At 36.3% G+C, this 19,121-nt stretch overlaps 1 non-coding gene across 1 annotated transcript; it reads right to left on the bottom strand.

Moving 5' to 3' along the window:
- Positions 1 to 478: 478 nt before the first annotated feature.
- Positions 479 to 584, bottom strand: LOC131152462 (small nucleolar RNA R71). Its single transcript, XR_009135963.1, has one exon. It is a non-coding gene; the product is annotated as a small nucleolar RNA R71 (small nucleolar RNA).
- Between the last annotated feature and the right edge of the window lie 18,537 nt (positions 585 to 19,121).

Below are 19,121 nucleotides of genomic sequence, written 5' to 3'. Positions count from 1 at the left end.
TGTGCAGTGCTGGAACACATGACATTATTCCTTTTGATCCGGAGATTGAAAAAACGCTCAGAGCACTAAGTAAAAAAAGGGTATTAGCCATTGAGAACAGACAAGATAACGTGCAGCCACGTGCCTTGAAGGATTTTGTACTTCTAGTTGTGAATGACAACTATTCGGGTATCAGATGCCAACCCATTAATGCCAATAATTTCGAGCTCAAACCTGCATTAATCAACATGGTGCAGTAGGCCCAATTCAGTCGATCACCACTTGATGATCCCAATATCCACCTGATGATATTTCTGAAGATTTGTCACTGTGAAGAACAATGGTGTTACTGAAGACACCATTAGACTGAGATTATTCCCTTTTTCTTTGAGGGACAAAGCAGGTTGGCTACAATCTCTACAACCAGGGAGTATCACGAGTTGGAAGGACATGATAGAAAAATTTCTAGTTAAATTCTTTCCACCTGCAAAAATAGCTCAACTCAGGAATGAGATTGGTCAATTCAAGCAACATGATTTTGAATCACTCTATGAAACGTGGGAAAGGTATAAGGATTTGATTTGACACTGCCCACAACATCGGATTTCAGCATTGACAACCCAGAGGATACCACAAGGTGCAGAATATGTGGCAGCCACAAGTAGGACTGATCCGAGCAATGGAGCGAGCCAAGAACAGGTTCAATACATCACCAATTGGAACTACAATTATCGTGGGGATCCTTTGCCACAACATTATCATCCAGGGCTTCGAAATCATGAGAATTTGTCTTATGGAAATACAAGGAATGTGCTACAACCTCTTCCAACACTTGATAGTCATCAAGATGAGAAGAAGATGTCACTTGTGGATGCCATGATATCATTTGTTGAGGAGACAAAAGTAAGGTTTAAAAAGATAGAGGCACGACTGGATAACATTGAGACTCATTGCAACAATATGGGAACCACTATGAAGAATATTGAAATGCAAATTGGGCAAATGGCCATGACTATAAATTCCCAAAAAAGAAGAACTCTTCCTAGCAACATAGAAGTGAATCCTAAGGAACAATGCAAGGCTATCACAATTAGGAGTGGAAGAGAAATTGAGAAGTCACCATCAAAGGAAACAATGTCCACACCTACAACTGAAAATAATGGTCAAGGCAAGAATAAAGTGGAAGAAGACGAGATTGTGGATGACACACCAGGAGTGACGAACACACCTCTAGCAATTTCATTTCCAGACAATCCTTCTATTCTCTCTACTCCACTTCCTTATCCTCAACATTTTCAAAAATAAAAATTAGATAAGCAATTTTCTAAGTTTTTAGATAACTTTAAAAAATTCACATAAATATTTCTTTTGCAGATGCCTTGGAACGAATGCCAAATTATGTCAAATTCCCGAAGGACATAATTTCAAAGTAAAGAAGGTTGGAGGAGTTCGAAAAAGTGAAGCTTATTGAAGAATGCAGTACTTTTCTTCAAATGAAATTGCCTAAAAAATTAAAAGATCTAGGGAGTTTTACTTTGCCTTGCACTAATAGAAATTCCTTTTTTGATAAAGTTTCATGTGATTTTGGAGCTAGCATTAATCTTATGCCACTTTCTGTTTGCAAGAAATTGGGACTTGGAGAGATGAAACAAACAACCATTTCTTTACAACTAGCAGACCGATCCATCAAGTATCCACATGGAATCATAGAAGACGTATTGGTAAAGGTGGATAAATTTATTTTTCCTATTGATTTTGTGGTGTTAGATATGGAGGAAGACCAAGAAGTTCCACTAATTCTTTGCCCACCATTTTTGGCCACTAGAAGGGCTTTAATTGATGTTCAAAAGGGTGAGTTAACATTAAGAGCGGACAAGGAAGAGGTTATGTTCAATATCTACCAAGACATGAGATTCCCAGAAGATCCAAGTACTTGTTTTCGGGTAGATGTCATTCAGCAAGGTGTAGAAAAAGTCTTTCAAAAAGATGTACCAGCTGATCACCTAGAACGATCCTTGCACAGATTACAACACAACAGCGTATGGGAAGGCTAGAACCTATGGTAGCAAGGACAAATTCTATAATCTCTAAAGAAAAGATGCAGCAACCTATAAACAATTCCCTTAGCATCTTCGCTATGCATTCTCAGGTGATGCATATGAAAATGCAAAAATGTACAAAGAGGAAACGAAGAAGTGGTATGAAAAATAGATTCTTAGGTGTGAGTTTGCTCCAGGACAACAGGTTCTACTCTTCAACTCATGGTTAAAACTCTTCCTAAGTAAGTTAAGGTCAAGATGGACAGGTCCTTATACAATTGAAATTTTTTCCCTTTTGGAGCAATAGACTTGAAGGACAAGAAAGGGGCCATATTCAAAGCGAATGGTCAGGGATTGAAGCACTCTTATGGAGAACAAATGGAGAAGAACTGTGCATTTATTCCTCTTGGAGATCCTGGTTTATAAAGATTGAAATGTCTAGCTGGCGATGTGATGACCTACTTAATTTCCACATTTTTTTTAAATAATAAAATCAATATCACATATTCCAGCTTAGCAGATCATAATCCACCTAGACCCGTGGGTACAAGGGATACATTAGAACACAAAATGGAAGCCTAAACAGCAGGAAACATACAATCACCATATAATAAATACGAAAACATCCATCACGTTACTATAAATACCAAAGTCACTATATCCACTGTATTTCCATATATATACGTCCCAAAATAAGAACTAGGGACATTTTCCACAAAATCTAACTGTCCCTACCAAATACTTACCCTTCAAAAGGGTAGATAAAAGGCACTAGATCAGTGGGGCGTTTCACGCTCTCCTATCTAGGGCTCCTGAAAAGTTTATAAAGTTTAGGAGTGAAGCACCTCTCAGTAAGGAAAATAAACAAATACTAGTGTGCGACAACATGAGTATTTCGTGTCATACATATATCATACAAGACATATTCAGTAACTGTTATATATCTAGGAAAACATATATACATATCAAAACATGATAGAACATACTGCATTTTTATAAACATATCTCATCTCATATCATAATAATAATAATACAAAAACATTCCTAGTAGGTTAGCTGGCTGTTGTCATGTATTACCCCCACATGACTGGGTTGTGTGGCCTGAAGGCGGGACCTGACAATGGTTGGCTGACCACTATCAAATCAAAAGTACAGTCTGTAAGTCTGATGGGTCTGCCTAACCTGGTCCATACACTAGGGGCGATCACACACTTCTGAAAAACCACATCAACCATCCAATCTTACACCACTCCATACAGCGGCGTTAACACAAATATCATAATCACGAGACTATGGACACATAACAACCAGGTTCTGATATCATATAACATATATTGAAACTGTGGTACATGAATATTTCATATCATTAATTATAAAATCAATAATATCATTTGCATATATACGTGTATCATGAAAATCATCGGCCTGTATGCCGGCAAATCATATCATTGCAAAGCCCGTACACTAGCAAATCACATCCATAGCACGGCCCGTATGCTGGAAAAATATATCCATAGCCCAGCTCGTACGGTGGCAAATCATACACATAACTCGGCTTGTATGCCGGCAAATATATATAAAAATCTCATCCCATACACCGGTTTTCCATTATAAAAATCCGTATCATAATCACATTTCCAGAAAATAGTATTTCATAACATTTCATACTCATGCCACACTAACAGATTTTTCGTATATTCAACATACTATAATTTTCACAGTATTTTCCCAAATATAAATCATATATAAATATATTTATTTACCTAAAACCAAATTCTATAACAATATACATATTTTTCATAAAATACTAGCTTAGTTTATCCCCTTACCTGATTCCTAAAAAGCCCCTAAGAAAATTTGCCCCGCACTCGTAGGGTTCTCAACTCAACACCCTGGAAACAATATTCCCCATAACTAAAGTTCAGTATTTCTAAGTGTATAACACTTTTCTCAACTGTCAAAAATCCAAATATTAAGTAGAAAGTCTTACCCTGGATTTGGGATGGTTTCCAATTTGCTCTCACCCACGATCCGCTCTGGTAGATTTGGAGAGAACTTCCCCAGGAGTATCGTGGTGGCTTCGGATTGTCAATCCGGCATAATTCTGTCCCAAAAACAATGAAAGAGAGAGAGAAAACCAAAGGGGAGAGAGAGAGAGAGAGGAGAGATATTTCTTATTTGGAAAGTAAAATCCAGATTTTTCTATATTTATAGAACAAGATTCGTCAACGAGCCACATCATTCGTCTACAAATCCTTTAATAATTTCGTCAACAAAATTCAATCCTCGTCGACGAAATTCAGTCGGTTAAAAACCTCTCTTGGTATTTCTTCGTCGATGAAATTCAGTCTTCGTCGACGAATTCTCTTAAACCTTCGTCGACGAATCCCCTGTATTCGTCGATGAAGCCCTAATATTTCCCCTTGGTTTTTCCTTCCAAAGTGCAATTTCGTTGATGAATGTCTCCATTTCCCTTTCTTTTATTATTTAAATAACATTATTCTTTGGGTCGTTACAGGCAACATTAAAACAGGCGCTAATGGGAGGCAACCCAAAGAGTTTTTCTTTTGTTTATTTCTTTTATCTTTATTACTTTATTTATTTATTTATTTATTTATCTATGAACTTTTGAATAATTTAGATTCTTTATGCAGGTTTATTTGGCTTGAGGCTGAAGCTGAAAATTTAATTCCTCTACGGATTCACCAATAAGTCAGGGAAGTTTCTTTCTTTCCTTAAATCTTTCTCATTTTTGAATAGCACTGAAAAAACAAAGTGTGAATATGGATGATTAGGTCATGCGTGACACTACTTATGTCCTTCATATAATGCATATAACCTAGGAGTACACACTTGGGTCATTTATGTGTAGTTTCTATTTATATGGCTAAACTATGAATTGTAACCCATTGAAGGTTGATTGGTATTTAAATTATGTTAATATGGCTATATAAACTCTTGTATATACATGGTATCTATTGAGAGTAAAAAATACACGTTCACATGACTTATAGCACTTAGGATTCCTTATGAACAGTGAGAGAGTGCCCGTGGCGACTGTGACACCTTGTGAGGTATTATTGCGCCATTTATTGTTCTTTTGAGTTTTTAACGTCAACTCAGAGTTCATGAAACTCAACTTTCCCTATTTTTTTCAGGATATTCTTTATACACTAGTCTTGGTTTTTAAATTTCTAGCCTAGAGGTGATATCTAGTGGGGAGATAGAAACCTAAGTCTTATAGCATACTCAAAGCGTGAAAGCTGAGCCACCCCTAGAAATAGACTTATTTCATGGACTCTTGCTCGATCTTAATGCACATGGGGGGGGTATGAAAACAATAAAAGAAGTGATATGATTGTCCTAATTGACCATAAAAAGAAAGAAATTAAAAAATGAGCAGAAGAAAGAAAAAGAGAAATAGAAATACCCCATAAGACGTGTCGCGACATCCCGGGAGCGCGTGTGCCCCGGGCGGCGAAATTAAAATCATTTTTAATTTTCAGGAAAAATAATGGAATGTCGGAGTCGCCACTAACCTTTTAGTGTGGTTAGAACACATAATTACTACCCCGTTAGAGGTAGAACGGGTCTATGTTACCAGAGTTAGGCTCGGGAGTTCGGTTACGCGAGGGGAAGGTACAAGCACCCCCTACGCACTCGTTCTTACGAACAGTACCTAATTAATTTGAAATTATCCCTAAGTTAATCTAATAAGTCTTTAAATTACTCCTTTTTGTGAATTTATAAATACCTATGAAAAATAAATAAACAAATAAATAATACATATATTCCCTCAGAGCTTAAGGTACGTGAAACCCGAAGGCTCATACCTCCACATTAAAATCATAGGGAATAAAAAAATCAAGAAAATATTTTATCAAAATATATACCATAGTACGTATAAGGTCGAATAAAGAAAATACTAAAAATAGTGATAATATTATTAATAATGATAAGAATGATAACGTTAATAAATAATAATAATACTAATAACAATACTAATATTAATAGTAATAATAATAATAATAATAATAATAATAATAATAATAATAATAATAAATGACAATAATAGTGACAATAATAATATTAACAGTAACAATACTAAATATCATTAACTAATAATATACATATTTAAATAATATGATATTTATCTTAGTATTAACACGCTATCAAAGACATGCACAAGACATACATATGCTAACAATTAATTAAGGAAAACAAATCGAATTTAAAATATGTAAACTAATAAAACGGGCAAGAAAATAATTGAATTTATGGAAACAAGTTAATTCTAAAATTAATACGTATCTATTCAATATGGCAACCAAAATTAACACACAACCTTAACTATACAAATATTAAATACAAAGTGAGTACAATAATGACCAAAAACCCTAAGTACATAATTTATATGAAAACAATTTCAACCCTAAAAGTACATCAAGATACTATGAAGTGATCAAAACCCTAATAACTATGAACATGACATAATCCAAACTCTAAAGAAAATACCTAAACCGTGATAATGTGAAATACTTAAAATCCTATTAAATATAAACATTAAATAATCAAGACCCTAACGATACTACTACATGATAATGAACCACAAAATAATAAATTATAATATTATATAGATATGTACAATGACAAACCATAATAGATATGAATATGTATATATGATAATAAAACAACATGAAACAATGAGCCTTAATATGAAAACTAATAAAAATCTTAAAGTATGTTTAAATAATAACATAACATAATTACAACCCTAAATATTAATATGCCAAATGCAAAATAATAAACATGGAAAGAATTGAAATTATGGAGATGCAGCAATTTTAAATATACCCTAATATGCAATATAATAACATAATCTCAAAATACTAAGGTTACCAAGATAAATGATATTGTGTACATTAAAATACTAAAAATATGATAGTAATAAATATATAATATGTAATATCAACTATAATATTTAACATACCTTAGAACTAACATGCTAAATACACTAAAATACTAAACACAATACTACATAGATATATCAACATACTAACCGTAACCACTATATAAAATATACAAATCAACTATATAAACCTAAACATAATAATGAAACAATCTACATAATAAAACCAATAATAGCATATAACAATAATATGACAAATACTTAACAATAATAAGAAACTTTGACAATATTATTCCACCAATACATATTAATAAAAAAAAAACTCTCTCAATATATATATATACTTGAATACAACACCTGCAAACAAAAACTGAATCTTGGTAAAAATAAAGCATGAGTAATTGGTGTATGTAGCAAGTGTGTTAGTGTGTGCGTGTTCTGTGTATGCGTGTGTGTGTATTACAGTGGGCAGCAGAGTGTGTGTGTGCAGGGTGTGAGTGTGTGCGTGTGGGTGCAGATATGGTATGAACGATGGCTGTTATGAGCGTGAGATACTAATCCATGAGTGCTCGATGGCGATGGCGGGGCTGGTATGGAGACGGAGGAGATGGAGTGACGGCAGCGGCGATGCCTGGACTGTCGGGTGTGCTAGCCTGTTGCCGGGATAGCCAGAGGCTGGCTTCGGGTGCTGTTGGCCTGTTGCCGTGTGGAGGGCAGTGAGGATTGTTGGAGGTGCTGGGTGGTCCTGTGGTGGTGTGGGAGTCTGCTGATGCTGCAAATCTGTGGGAATGGAGGGGGCAGCGTGAGAGACAGAGAGCAGAGGGGGAGAATCAAGGAGGAAGAGATGGAGTCGGGGAAAGAGAATTAGGGTGCGCAGCAAGATTTTTTTTTTTTGTTTTTCTTGCACCCCTGTCCCCGTTTGGAGAGAAGCCAAAAGGGTCATTATATAAAAAAATTTAGAAACCCTAACTCTCTCTTTTCCTTTTTGGTTAATTGTATTTTTATTATATTTTTTTCTTTTGGAAACAATATATATGAGTATAATTACTATCATGGTAATGAGGATATAATAATAATAATAATAAATAAATAAATAATAGTGATAGGAAAATAAATAATAAAATAATAGTAATAATAACAAATTACTTATATCAATATAGGAAAATAAATAATAATAATAATAATAATAATAATAATAATAATAATAATAATAATAATAATAATAAAATAATAGTAGTAATAATAATAACAAAGTAATAATAAAAATATATGAAAATAATAATAATAATAATTGTAATAATATAAAATTAATAAAAATAATAATGAAGTAATTACAATAATATATGAAAATAATAATAATAATAATAATAATAATAATAATAATAATAGTGAAAATAATAGTAGTGATAATAGATAATAATAACAATAAAAATCATAATAGTAATAATAATAAAGTATTAACACTAATAATATATACGATAGTAATAGTAAAATAAATAAATAAATAAAAATAAAAATAAAAATAAAAATAATATATTGGGCCTTGGGCAAAAATAGGGTGTCTACAGCTGTCCCTCTTTGTAGGCTTTGTTGCTTCAAAGTAAAAGTAGGAACTCTCCTACATTATTTGTAGCAACAAACCTGCAAAGACAAAAGACGCTGATTTTGGACCAGGCCAATGCATCAAAAGAGATCAAAGTGTGACTTCCCAAAAATGTCCAGCAAAGGATCAACATGAGTGAGACCGCAAAAGGGTTAATACGAGTGGATCGCGAAGGGTCAATAAAAGAGGACTGCAAAGGGTCAATAAAAGTATACCGTGATGGGTCAATAAAAGTGGGACCGCGAATGGTCAATAAGAGTGGGACCGCAAAGGGTTAATAAGGTGAGACCGCGATGGGTCAATGAGAATGGGACTGCGATGGGTCAATAAGGTGGGACCACGATGGGTCAATAAGGTGGGACCGCGATGGGTCAATAAGAATGGGACCGTGATAGGTCAATAAGGTGGGACCGCGAAGGGTCAATACGGTGGGACTGTGACAGATCAATAAGGTGGGACCACAAAGGGTCAATAAAAGTGGACCGCGATGGGTCAATAAGGTGGGACCACGATGGGTCAATAAGATGGGACTGTGATGGGTCAATAAGAATGGGACCGTGATAGGTCAATAAGGTGGGACCACGAAGGGTCAATAAGGTGGGACCGCGATGGGTCAATAAGGTGGGACCGCGAAGAGTCAATAAAAGTGGAACCGCGAAGGGTCAATAAGGTGGGACCGCAAAGGGTCAATAAGAATGGGATCATGATAGGTCAATAAGGTGGGACCGCGAAGGGTCAATAAGGTGGGACCACGAAGGGTCAATAAAAGTGGACCGCGATGGGTCAATAAGAATGAGACCGTGATGGGTCAATAAGGTGGGACTGCGAAGGGTCAATAAGGTGGGACTGCGATGGGTCAATAAGGTGGGACCACGAAGGGTCAATAAAAGTGGAACCGCGAAGGGTCAATAAGGTGGGACCGTGAAGGGTTAGTAAGATGAGATCGTGATGCGTCAATAAGAATGGACCGTGATGGGTCAATAAGAGTGGGACCGTGAAAGGTCAATACGAATGGGACTGCGATGGATCAATAAGGTGGGACCGCGAAGGGTCAATAAGAGTGGACCGCGATGGGTCAATAAGAGTGGACCGCAATGGGTCAATAAGAGTGGACCGCGATGGGTCAATAAGAGTGGACCGCAATGGGTCAATAAGAGTGGACCGCGATGGGTCAATAAAAGTGGACTGCAATGGGTCAATAAGAGTGGGACCGCGATGGGTCAATAAGAATGGGACCATGAAAGGTAAATACGAATGGGACCGTGATGGATCAATAAGGTGGGACCGCGAAGGGTCAATAAGAATGGGACCGCAATGGGTTAATAAGGTGAGACCGCGAAGGGTTAATAAGATGGGACCGCGATGGGTCAATAAGAGTGAATAAGATGATCAAAACAATTTGGATGAAACTACTCGCATGAACAAGATAATCAAGAAAGCTTTGAGGTGATCCAACACCTCGATTTTGTCGTGAACAACATTTTTGGATGTGAGGGCTGATGCCCTAATTTCAAGGCAGATGACTCAATTTGGACTAAGGAGATGGTTACTCTATATGAGGGATGATGAATCGGGTACAAAACCTTGAGATCTTTTTGGAATATGTCCTCAGGTGTAGGGTCCAGAATTATTCCACTGGGGATTATCAATCGGGAATGAAAACCCGAGTTTCTTTTGCTGTCTTTAGATTACCCTCTTTGAGACTCAACAACCAAGGGGTCAACTGCCACAGTTTCAAAGTATGTCAATTTGTGCATTTGGGCCAACTGCCCTAATTTCAAAATATGTCTAGACAAGAATGGCTCAGTCAATGAGGCAAAAGAATTATTCAGAAGTTTATTCAACCAGACAAGTATGATTGAATGGTGCTCTATTACTATATGTATGCATGTTGCTACCTAAGATGATAGAATGCAATGAAATGTTGCTATGTGTGCATAGTGAAGTGTGAATGCAAAGATGTATGCATGTTGCATGAGATGCCCTTCGTATTTCCTTTCTTATGCAATGCATGGGATGTATGGTAATGCATGAATCTTTTCTCCTTCCAACGTGCTTGTAATCAACAACCCAATCTCTGATCTCGGGTGTGCCTGCTGATTGTGGCCATGTTTCAAATTCCAAAAGGCACTCAAAATCTGCCCTAGTGTTTACATGCCACTGGTCATGACCCTGTTTTTGACTTTGATTTCTGTCTTGAAAGCTCCTGAATTTGAAAAACTGCCCCAGTTTCGATCCTCGTCCACTGATCTTGGTTATGTTTTCATCGTGCACTCTGATATGACGGCATCGGAATTAGTCCAAAAAAAACTCAACCCAGAATTTGCCCTAGTTACCATCGTTTGTTATTGATATTGGCTTCAAATTTTGGCTTCGACACTAAGGCACCCAAATCAGCGTCACTGGAACTGTTGCATCATTTTGGTACAACTGTAACTATTCTTGACCATTTTACCTGTATATCACAAGGATCATCTTTTGGCGAATGTGTTCGTGATTAAGCCCTTTTGACCATCCGTCCTCCTTTTGGAGCTTTTGAAGAATGGAATTTTTTCCTTTTTCCTTTTTTTTTTTTTTTTTTTTTTTTTATGGAGGAATGAATGATGAATGATCATGCATTTAGGACATCAACTTGCTAAATCAAAAGGCCATATGCACAAAATAGATGTTTTACTGTGTTTACATGCTATTTTAACGAAAAATTTCATACCAGTATTCGAGAACCCTACGATGATGGTGCTACCTTTTCGAACAGAATAGCTGATTTTCTTCTTTCACTGATTGCCCCTGTTTTATTGGGGAACTATTCTTCTACCTTGTTCTACCGTGAAACCATTAGGAACCTCTTGTTTAATGGTTGCCCCTAATTCAGCCAAGTCCAACCCATGTTTTGATCTCAAGATGGTCTTTAAGACTCAGGACGAAACATAGGCTTAGGAATATGGGTTTTCAAAATAAAGGGAAACCAAGGCTCAAAAATCCCATCCCCTCATAACGTTTGCCCCAGTTTGGGGTTTCTGCAAGGTATTGACCGAACTTGTCATGTGAACAAGCTGCCTACGTACCTTTTCAGGATCAAGTCATTACGTAGTTCAGACTCAATATTGAGTCTGACAAATCACCAGAGACAACAATGTATACCAATCTGGTCAGGACTTCATTTGGACCATAATGTAGGCTGGGGGGGTTATAGGTTAAAGAAGAAAAAGGTTAAAATAGGCTCAAAATTGTCAATTTCATCAAGGGTAATTTGGTCGAAGATCACATATGTAATATGTCCTTATATCTTTCTTTCCTTTCTTCTTCTTCTTTCTCTTCCCTGCATATTCTTTTTTACTGCACTTTTGCTTTTCCTTTTGTGAAGGACTTTTTAGCATTTTATTTGGACATCCTTTGGGACTGATTTTTTTTTTTTAAACTGCCCCAGTGTGGGGTGTGATCCTTTGACGGGTTAATCAATAAATGAATTTTTCAGGCTCAAAAGGGCTTGCAAGAGATTTCTTCTTTGAATTTCTTTTAGGTAGCAGAAAAAGGGCCTGCCATCATTTCGATAGCCCATTGTTGTCCCATACGACTTGCCAAATGCTAGGAGACCCAACCCAGGTTAACTTTTTGGTGAACTGGCTTTTAAGAAAAGATTAGTTTAACATTCAGGCTCAACTTGGTTAACAATTGGTAAATCAATATTTGGTTCTTTTTAGGGATAACTGGTCGACCAAAGATGGCCATCTATCATTCGATCAAAACTTGATTAGCGGACTGACATGAGATTCATGGAACCAACATATATTTTACTGAGGCTTTCAGAACTTCTTCGCAGTATTTGAACTCATCGAGTGACGAACATTGTTTCATCTTCCTTTATTTTCGTCTCGTAGCTTGAATTTTTCATAACTAACACCTGCTTTTGGTTCATGAATACTGGTATTTTATTTTCCTTATCTTAGCAAGAAACACGAGTAAACAAAATTTTGGACATTGAACTCTCGATGCAAGTGATATACGAAAATGCATAATTTCATTTCTTTGATAGAAAAGGAAATTTCAAAGACAAAACCTTAATAAATTGCAACAAAAGAAAGAAGAAAACAAAAGAAAATAAAAGCATCCCTGAATGGGGCGAACAATCAAAAACTTGCCACTTGTATTTCTCTGTTTCCATGGTCAAAAAGTAAACCCATTTATTCAGACAATATGCAGAATATCTCTGGTTCAAAACTTATTGTACTTCTCTGACTGATCTGATCTTCAAAATATTCTTTTAATGTTGCACAACAGGCTCCTCCATGTCATTTGCCAATAGACCCAAATCTCTTAAGGTTTGTACTTTATGCTTGAAATGCCAACATTTCTCGATTGAATGACCTATTGCCCCAGAATGATACTCGCATCGAGCATTTGGGTCGTACCACCTTGGGAAAGGGGATTGTAGCAACAATCCTGGTATTGGTGCAACCATTTGAATTTCCACCAATTGCGGGAACAATTCTGCATAAGTCATTGGAATAGGTTGAACTTCTTTTCTCTTTCTTTCCATTAGGGGGCTCCCTCCCGTGTCCTGAACATTTAGCTGCCTTGAAATAGGCTCAGGTCCAAAGGAAACTACTTGGGGTTGCGCACCTGAATGCACTATCTGATGGACTGTGGGCTTGTAAGCAAAATTCTTATTTGTCCACCGGGTTTTACCCTCTTGGTAATGATGCCCCTGAATCATCTGTGCTTCCTCGTCTTTCTTCCTCTTACTTGGGTCAGTTTCTGCATCACCACTTTTGGTTCTTCCGACTTTGATGGCCGTTTCAATTCTCTCTCCAGTAGAAACAATATCCATAAAGTCATGTGGGGTTGCCCCTAAGAGATGTCCAAAGTAGGGATCTTTCAATGTATTCACGAATAGGGAGATAGCCTCCCTATCTTCCACTGGAGGGCTCACTTGGATGGACATGTCCCTCCATCTATATGCATATTCTCTGAATGTTTCGTTAGGTTTCATTTGCATGCTTTGTAGGGTCATGCGATCAGGTGTCATTTCTATCACGTGGCGGTACTGGGCTATGAAGGAATTTGCCAGATCTTTCCAAGTACGGATTCGAGCTCGATCCTGCTAAATGTACCATCTGATAGCTGCTCCAGTCAAACTATCTTGAAAGCAATGCATCATCAGCCTCTCATCGTCAGTGTGTGTAGCCATTTTCTGGCAATAAAGGCGCAAATGGGTTCGAGGACAGTGGGTTCCATCAAAATTTTCGAAATCCGACATATTGAATTTTGGCGGCAGAGTGACCTTTGGCACCAAGCAAAGGTCATTAGGATCAACAGAGTCAAATGTATTATACTCTTCAATTTCTTTCAAGCGCTCCTCCAATACGTCACAACGACGCTCAGACTGAAATCTATTTATCCCCATATCAGGAGTTGCTAAGGGGGAAGTCCTTGCCACTGGGAACCCCTGTGCTGGCACAGTTGGGATGAATGGAGGTACATTTGGCATTGGATCCCCCATGACGCCCGGTGGTGGAGCTGATGTTTGTCCATGATTTAGGGTGAACCCTGGAGGGTGAATAGGGTCCGTATCTGTCTCAGGATCATTCTGTACCGCTTTTCCTTTGTTCATCAACAATTCCAGAATTTTGCTCATTTTTTCAATCAATTCTTTGTCCTTGTTCTATGCCCAGGACCCTATTTTCTAGCTGTTCGCTCATTTCTCTTGCCTTTCTTCGGGTATTGTACTGATGTGTAGTGGTCTCAATTATTGCTTTTTGCTACTTAAACGACTTCTTTCCTTGAGAGAGCTGTAGACCAAAACTTCCTTTTTAGAACTAAATGCATGACCATGTGATGCAATAAATGTTTGTGCATGGATGTGACTAGTGCAATTACACATACAAATAGAGATATGAACATGCATGTGACCTATCGTGCATGACTTATGTGTGAAATAATGCATGAATGTATGAATGCAATGTAACCTAACTAACTACTTTGTTAACATTTTAGGAAAAAACCCACTAATGAGAGATTTCAAGATTAACATGATAATCATTGATGGGCCACAATTTCAATTCAATTCTTCCCTCAATCATTCTTTTCCTTGATGACGGTTCATGTACCTTAGATTCTATGAAGGGTCAAATTATGATCTGAGGTTGGGGTTGACCCAGGTTAGTCAACCCACTGGATTTGTTTAATACGGGCTTGTGGACTTTAGTGTGCACTTGGGCCTCAAGTATATTAAAATATGGGCTCTAATATATTTCATGATGGAATCAAGCCCTAGTTTTAAAAGGACTTGGGCTTTGATTGCTTATAAAATATTGGCTCGGATCTTGGGGTAATAGGGCTGAAGCCCGTTTTTGGAAATCGGGGTTTGACCCTTTTTGAAAATCAGGCTTGGGCCGAATTTTTACTTAGGAAAAGGTCGGGCCTTGGTTTGTTTTGAAGAATCGGGCCGGAATTATTTGAAAAGGGTTGGGCCGACCTATATTTTAAAAATGCTTAGGCCAAGTTCTTCATTCTTTGAAAGGATGGGCCATGGTCTCATTATTGGGCTTTTCCAAAATACTGGCTAAGTAGTATGTATGTTTAAAATGGATGTCAAATGCATGATATAATTCAAAGTCTCTCACATATATACAACATATTATACATGGAGAAGGATGTGGATCCTGTCCCGACCCAGGATAGGTATGTATATACAAGGTTTTTCATGGCTCTATCCTAGTTAAGGGAAAACTATGGACAAGTGTGTGTGGGTAGGCTCTAATCCCTATTGACAAAAAGGTCCCCCAATTGGAAATTTCATCCTCCCCCATAGGGGTCCGGACAAAACTCGCATTGAGCGGGGTGGTTCGCGGGTCCCATCAAGCTTAAGCTACGAAGGGACAAACGCTATTACACCCCTATCTAATCTTAGCAGGTAAAGCTCAGGTATAGAGCGTGAAAGTGTGTGAATTTAAATTTAACCTAATCCCACTATCCCCACATTTATTCACATGCTATAAACAATATGGAAACAAGATATCTACAATTAATATATATATTCAAAAGATAAGGAAACACAATATATGCAATTAATATGTTCATTCAAAAAATTTGGAAATAAGGAAACAAAATATTTACGATTAGTATACAAAATATCTATAATTAATATACTTATTCAAAATATCTTACAATTAATATGCTTTATTCAAAATATTTGGAAACAAAATATCTACAATTAATATTCACAAAATTAGGAAACAAAATATTTTTAATTAATTTTGGTTATTTACAAATTATGGAAGTAAGATATTTTCAATTAATCAAAGTTATTTACAAATTACAATATTCACAAAATAAGGAGTAATTAAAAGTTTTATTAAATTTGGACTTGGGATAATTTCTAATTAATTAATGGCTCGACTCTCTATATCCCCAACGGAGTCGCCATATTGTCGCAACGTCCCGAGAGCGCATGTGCCCAGGCGGCGAAATTAAAATCATTTTTAATTTTCAGGAAAAATAATGGAATGTTGGAGTCGCCACTAACCTTTTAGTGCGGTTAGAACACATAATTACTACCCCGTTAGGGGTAGAACGGGTCTATGTTACCAGAGTTAGGCTCGGGAGTTCGATTACGCGAGGGGAAGGTACAAGCACCCCCTACGCTCCCGTTCTTACGAACAGTATCTAATTAATTTGAAATTATCCCTAAGTTAATCTAATAAGTCTTTAAATTACTCCTTTTTGTGAATTTATAAATACCTATGAAAAATAAATAAACAAATAAATAATACATATATTCCCTCAGAGCTTAAGGTACGTGAAGCCTGAAGGCTCATACCCCCGCATTAAAATCATAGTAAATAAAAAAATCAAGAAAATATTTTATCAAAATATATACCATAGTACGTATAAGGTCGAATAAAGACAATACTAAAAATAGTGATAATATTATTAATAATGATAAGAATGATAACGTTAATAAATAATAATAATAATAATAATAATAATAATAATAATAATAATAAATGACAATAATAGTGACAATAATAATATTAACAGTAACAATACTAAATATCATTAACTAATAATATACATATTTAAATAATATGATATTTATCTTTATATTAACACGCTATCAAAGACATGCACAAGACATACATATGCTAACAATTAATTAAGGAAAACAAATCAAATTTAAAATATGTAAACTAATAAAACGGGCAAGAAAATAATTGAATTTATGGAAGCAAGTTAATTCTAAAATTAATACGTATCTATTCAATATGGCAACCAAAATTAACACACAACCTTAACTATACAAATATTAAATACAAAGTGAGTACAATAATGACCAAAAACCCTAAGTACATAATTTATATGGAAGCAATTTCAATCCTAAAAGTACATCAAGATACTATGAAGTGATCAAAACCCTAATAACTATGAACATGACATAATCCAAACTCTAAAGAAAATACCTAAACCGTGATAATGTGAAATACTTAAAATCCTATTAAATATAAACATTAAATAATCAAGACCCTAACGATACTACTACATGATAATGAACCACCAAAATAATAAATTATAATATTATATAGAATATGTACAATGACAAACCATAATAGATATGAATATGTATATATGATAATATTAATAAAACCAACTGAATAATGAGCTTAATATGAAAAAAAATGAAAACAAATAATAAAAATCTTTTTTTTAAGTATGTTAAATAATAACATAAACTATAATTACAACCCTAAATATTAATATGCCAAATGCAAATAATTAAACATGGAAAGAATTGAAAATTATGGAGATTGCAGCCAAGCCATTGTTAAATATACCCTATATGCAATATCAACAGCATAATCTCAAAACTATACTAAGGTTACAAAGCTAAAGATATTGCCTGGACCATTATTAAAATACTAAAAAAAATATGATTGTAATAGAATATATAATTATGTATATCAGACATAATTGTATTTAACATTCTAACATGCCCTAAAACACTAAAATACTAAAACACAATAGTACATAGATATATAAAAATCTAACTGTTTAACCACTATATAAAACTACAAAAGATGTCAACTACTAGTAAACCTGCAACATAATAAATTAATGAAAGAATCTACATAATAAAACAATAATCGCATTTAACAATAATATGACAAATATCTTGAAACAAGTCATAAAGAAACTTGACAAGATTATTCCACCAGTACATATAATAAAAAAAAAACTCTCTCAAAGTTAATATTAATATATACGTTTGAATACAACACCTTAATTTTGCAAACAAAAACTGAATCGTTGGTTAATTTTAGTAAAAATTAAAGCATGAGTAATTGTTGTATTGTTGTAGCAGAATGCTTCGTTGTTCGGGATGGGGGGGGTAGGCGAGGCGGGAGGGAGGGATGCGACCGTTGTCTCCTCCCTCTTTTTTCGCTTTATTTCGTCTGCTTTTTTGGGGGGGGCGGGCAAAAAGTGACACGGGGCTGCGAGATAGAAGAGGGCTGTACACTGGCTTGACTGGTGGGGGGGGGGGAGGGACGAAATCTTGCATTAAAACTTGGGAACTGCTGTGTAGTGGTGGGGCCGTGATATGTGTTGGAATGTGTGTTCTGTAAAGGACGGATTTGCAGAGGGGTACTTAAAGAGGGACTCGCCAGGGAGATTGCAGAGGCTGTTCGGGAGTGGGGATGGCTCGCCGAGAGAAGATGATGGGTCGGACGAGGGCTAGTTGGCTCGTCTGGAGTGCGCCAGCAGTGGGTGGTAGATATGGTAGGACAACGATGGCTCTGTGAGCGTGAGATTACTAATACGTGAGTGCTTCGATGGCAATGGCGGGGCTGGTATAGAGACAGAGGAGATGGAGATGACTGGCAGCGGCGAGGCCTAGGACTGCGGTGGCTGGACTGTTGCCGGGAGAATAGCTAGAGGTTGGCTTCGGGTGCGGTTGGCTTGTTGCCGTGCAGAGGGCTGGGATAAGAGGCAGGGGGGGAGGACTGAGCTCGGACGGCGTGCGGCATGGAAGGGAGGGGGCTTTGACTGGTGGGAGGCGGAGGAGGAGGGAGAGGGAGGTGGAAAGGATCCTCCGGGGGGATAGAGTGGTGAGAGACAGAGAGAAGAGGGGAGAATAAAGGAGAAAGAACGATGGTTGTCGGAAAAGAGAGAAGTAGCAGGTGCGTAGCAAGATTTTTTTTTTGTTTTTCCTGCTCACCCACCCCGTTTGGAGAGAAGCCAAAAGGATCATTTATAAAAATTTAGAAACCCTACTCTCTCTTTTCCTGTTGGGTAGTGTATTTATATTTTTTTCTTTGGAAACAATATATATGAGCGAGAAGTGAATATAATGGAAGAAAGAGAAGGAAGAAGAATAAGAAGAATAAAGGAATAAATAAATAAATAATAGGTGATAGGAAAAGAAATAATAAATAAGTAGTAAGAATAAACAAAGGAATGAGATAAAGAGAGGAAAAATAAATGAATAATAATAATAATAATAATAAGTAATAATAATAATAATATAAAAAATAATAGGAGGAATATAATAACAAGGTAATAATAAAAAATATATGAAAATACATAATAATATAAT

Source organism: Malania oleifera, chromosome 3 (genome assembly GCF_029873635.1).
Source record: "Malania oleifera isolate guangnan ecotype guangnan chromosome 3, ASM2987363v1, whole genome shotgun sequence".
In the NCBI taxonomy this organism is placed as follows: Eukaryota; Viridiplantae; Streptophyta; class Magnoliopsida; order Santalales; family Ximeniaceae; genus Malania; species Malania oleifera.
The sequence above is the reverse complement of the archived record's forward strand: the minus strand, read 5'-3'. Positions and strand labels throughout refer to the sequence as shown.